Here is a 5,071-nt window from a genome sequence, read left to right as displayed (position 1 = left end):
ATGTCAAACTTCCTTCCCTGCACTTCAGTTCAATGGGCCAGGTCTTCAGCTGGTATCAATTGGCAGGAACTCAATGCAGCTGTGACAATTTACCAAAAATGCGACTCTGCCACAATTGAATGTTATTTAAGTCAATTTTTTTTCTGATGTTCCTGTTTTGTGAAGCCTACATTTTAAGCTGTTAGAGCTGGGCAGGACATTCCATTCCCACCAGGCCTTGTACAGTTATTTACAAGCAAGCTTCAGGGGCCTGATTTGGAGCTGGGTCTCTCCCCCGGCCCTGCCTGGAGCGGGCCCCGGCCTCCACCTGCCACCCCAACCCCCTGCGGGTCACCACCCCACCCCCGTCCGTGCCCGAAAGAAAGCAGCACGCGCCTTTCCCGTGCCTGCTTGTGCTGCCGGAGTAGCACATTCCTATGCGGAGCCCTGCTCCGGGCAGCAACTGCTGTCTGCTTCCCCAGGGTCCTAGTGCCCCCCACCCACTAATGGCAAGGCAGGCTGCCCTTACCCTGCTCTTCTACCCTAGCCCTGAGCCTCTCCAATGCCCCAAACCCCTCATCCCCCCGCACCCTAATCCTCTGCCCCAGCCCTGAGCCCCCTCCTGCATCATGAACCCCTCATCCTCAGCCCCAACCCTCATCCCCCACACCCTAATTCTCTGCTCCATCCCTGAGCCCCCTCCTGCATCATGAACCCCTCACCCTTGCACCCCCTCCTATCCCCAAACTCCCTCCCAAACCCCCTCCCCCTTCCCACACACCCCCTCCTGCCCTCAAACTCCCTCCCAAAGCCTGCACCCCCTCCCTTTGCACCACCTCCCACCCCCCAAACTCCATCCCAGAGCCTGCACCTTGCACCCCAATCCCCAGCCCAGGACCTGCACCCCAGACCTCCTCCCAACCCCCCTCCCAGAGCCTTAGGCAGATGTGGGGGCACAGTTGGGGAGGGTGGGTTCTGGGCACCACCAAAATTTCTACAAAACTGCCACCCATAAGGGTCGGGGCAGTCAGGGGACAGGTAGGGTTCTAGGGGAGCAGTTAGGGTGGTGGGTTCTCAGGAGGGGGCAGTCAGGGGAAGGAGGGTTGGAGGTTCTGAGGGGGGCAGTCAGGGGGTGGGAAGTGGGAGGGAGTGGATGGGGCAGGGCGGGGCTAGAGTGCCCCCCCCCCCCCCAGTGTCCTCTTTTTTGATTGTGGAAATATGGTAATCCTATGTAACAAGGTGCAAGGCAGTGATGAATCAGGTCTGCCATCTGTAAATCATTTTTATGCAGCTCAAAGGATTTATGCAGTTCATAGATTTATGTCTATGTGATGACTGACATTTCTGACATTGAATTTGTAACATCTTGAAAGTGATCAAGACTTTGAAGTCTTCAATGGGAATGTTGGCATTGCTGGAGAACCAGCTGATCTTTATTGAGAAAATAAATGTCTAGATATATTATGGCCACCACCTGTCCTTTTTCTTTCCCAGATTCATTTTTTCTGGCTTTTTTGGGGGGGCTAAGTTTAACTGGAGTCAGTGGATTAATAAAATCTTTGGTGTTGCCTCCTCTTTATTCCTTCAAACAAGCAAACAAAATCCCCACACACACACACACACAAAAGTATCAGCCAAAGAGAGACTTTGTGTGTCAAGTGTGACAACTAGATTTCATGCAGTCAATAATCGAGGGGTTACCACTGAAGTCCTTGTAGCTTCTCCAATTTACACAAGCTGAGCAATGGCTCAGAAAATTCTCAGTTCCTTGTTTCCCTTTTGGGAAGTGAGATATTTCCCAAACTAAAATAGTGGCTTTAAGAAAGACATCTCTACTGACATCTATGCAATAAATATGCCAGCTAAGGACAGTGACTTAGTAAGAACTGGGGTATCAATGGGAAATTAATTTAATTTCACCATTCATAACAATTCCCAAGGACAGAAGAGAGCTTTCTCATAGCTTTTTCTCTCAAGCTAAATGTGTGATGTAGTTCTCCCTCCCCCCAGTGAATTTGTATATAGGGAACAGGCTCTCTGCCTTTTACTCTAGCGATGGAATCTTGACCTTTAAATAATATATCTTGGAAGTGGGAGAGAGAACCCTGTTCAACCAATTTCTTCAGTCATGGCACATAATAAGCTAATGTTCAGAGCTGGTGATAAATTCAAAAGTCTTCTTTCTGTTGAAAAAAAAAAACAGGCTTTATGAACATCTCTTCCCTATGGATTTTGTGGCCATATATCTGAGGGTCTATCAAATCCCTTAGCTCATTAAGGGGCAGATTCTACACCCTTGACTCATGTTGACTAATGTCTTACACCTTGAGTAGTTCTATTGACTTCAATGTTGACTACCCTTTTATACCACTTACCAAATTGCTTTAGCAGACAAACTTCACTGGAATTACTTGAAGAGTACTACCCAACACGAGTAGAGGATGCTCAAATCTAGCCCTTCCTATGGACTTGATATTAAAAGTGTCTTTATTTCAGTAGAGGCCTCTAGGTGCTACTACAATAATAATGGATATGTCTGCCTACAGTACAGTCTGATTTTGGAGATTTCCTTTCCCGACTAAATCACCATCTCTGAATTCTGCATCTGACAGCTGGTATTGGGCACTGATCAGTTATATTACAGAAAATACACCTCTACCTTGATATAACGTGACCCGATATAACAAGAATTCGGATATAATGTGGTAAAGCAGTGTTCCGGGGGTGGGGGGTAGGGCTGCGCACTCCGGTGGATCAAAGCAAGTTCGATATAACACGGTTTCACCTATAACACGGTAAGATTTTTTTGGCTCCCAAGGACAGCGTTATATCGAGGTAGAGGTGTACATTTGAGGTGACAAATCTCAACAAGTTCTCTAACACAATTTGGTAAGTGCTTTTAAAAAAGCCCTCCATTTCTGCCTTGGAGAAGTGAAAATTATTTATCATTATTCACATTCACTTAGCTTCAAATATCTTACGGTGTATTCTGCTTGCACCTTAGTTGACATGGACAAAACACAGAAAAAACAAGCCTCGACAGAGTTGGAAGAAATGCTATTAGAAAAATCCAGAAAGTATATTTTTCTCTTTGAACTATCTGGGCTGTTGCTGAAATCTCAATTTTTTAATGTCAGCAACTCTGTTTTTCGTAGAACATATGGCCAATGTCCTTTTGGCAACATTTTTCAAAGGGATCTTTCCTGAAATACTTAAACATTTCGTAATATGATCTGAGTACATTCAGTAAAAGTTCAGTCAACCATAGATTGTGACCTAATCACACCCTCTCAGTACTAGATCTATTACTGATAATAACAGTAATGTGTTTCATAGAGCCTTTCATAAAAGAGGTTATGGGGCAAACTTTGAGACGGAATTAAACACTCTGTCTCCATTAATATTAATGAGAGCCACACATCTAATGAATCATGCACTGAAACAAAGAGCCTGTGGTCAAATTTAACTCTAAATGCTATATGGAAGTTAAACCTGTGAACAGAAACTCACTGATTCTCTTTTTCTCAATGCTCTTTCAGCCCAATCCTTCTTACCTTCTCCACTTTAGTAATCTCTTTAACTTCAATGAGATGACTTGTGCTGTGATTAAGACAAGCAGAATTTTTCCTGAGGTCTTTTCTCAGCTTTCTCCAAAAGTTTCTAGTGCCTCTTTGAAATCTCATCAATTGTTTGCAGTGATTATAGTTTAAAATCCCTTCCTGCCCTAAGGCTTGTGATGGTTTGAAGACCATTTATATTCTGTATTAAAGCAATAAAATCACTACAAGACCCCTTGCTTTAAACCAGCACAAGGGAAGTCTGAGCAAAGGCCAAAACTCCAGTATTTTCTTCTATATTCAGCCTTGGGAGAGCTGTGGAGTTCCTGCTGCATGGAGGAGGCTGCTATGGAGTGGGGACACAGGAGGAATGTATATAGGATGACCAGATGTCCCAATTTTATTGGGACAGTCCCAATATTTGGGGCTTTTTTCTTATATAGATGCCTATTACCCCCCACCCCGTCGTGATTTTTCTCACTTTCTATCTGGTCACCCTAAATGCCCAGCCCCTTTGTTCTGCAGCATTGAGGTTCATGCCAGATCCCCACAGCCCAGGAAGGAGGGGAATTTAGGAACAGAGAGTGGCTAGAGGATTTGCACATATGCAGACAGTGTCCACACGCTCCTTCATATACTCCTAGGGGATACGCATGACTCACAACCCCTGTTCTATCACAGAGTTGGCAGCGCAGCTGAGGGGTTGCAGGGTTGCCCTATGCCCTGCCTGTTTCATTAGCAATGAGTGAGCCTAAATGCAGGCTCCCCATGTAATGCTCTGTCCATGAGGTTGAGTTGCTTCCAACCTAACTCTGCCCATTCCCTGCTTCCCCCAGTGTCCCCTCAATAACAGCCTCCTTCATGCAGCAGGAACAGTTCCTCCACAGTCTCTGCCTTACTACAGACTCAGCTGGTTACATAATCTTTGAGATAGTTTAGTCTCCTCAACAGATGACCACATCAGGAGTGACCTCTCTATGTCTAGCAAACTCTCTCTCTGTGGAGACTCCTCCTTTCTTGTGGGGTTGGCCTCTCGATGGTTCTCTCTCAGTTCTGGGCTGATTTCTGTAAGCGCGCTCTGGGGGTTGTGTCCACTGAGTTATAAGTGCCTCATGTTCCTTCGGATTACATGTTTCTCTTGTATAGTCATCTCATATGACCTGGATGTCACTGCACCCTTCAAGACTCCTTCAGTCCACTCCCTCTGGTGTCTCTGTAGTGGCCAGATCCTCCCAGGAATGCCCATCCTCAGGGCTGGTAGGTCTTTGGCAGACCTGTCGTTCTCCAGTGCCTGCTTTTTCTGATTGATAAACATCTCCTCTCAGTGGTGTCCCCATCCTCCTGGCTGCAACAAGTCTCCCTTCACTGATAGCAGGGTTTTGGTCCCTCATCCCATCAGTGCCTGCACTGGTCTGTTTTGGCACCCTATAATGAGATAATCCTGTGTGCCAAAAATGTTAAGAAGGGGTCTGAATCAGAAAAAAAGAGCCTGATGTAACAGTCTCATAGCTCATTCTACCTTACTATTACTCTCT

This window comes from Chrysemys picta, chromosome 8 (genome assembly GCF_011386835.1).
Source record: "Chrysemys picta bellii isolate R12L10 chromosome 8, ASM1138683v2, whole genome shotgun sequence".
Classification (NCBI taxonomy): Eukaryota; Metazoa; Chordata; order Testudines; family Emydidae; genus Chrysemys; species Chrysemys picta.
The sequence above is the reverse complement of the archived record's forward strand: the minus strand, read 5'-3'. Positions refer to the sequence as shown.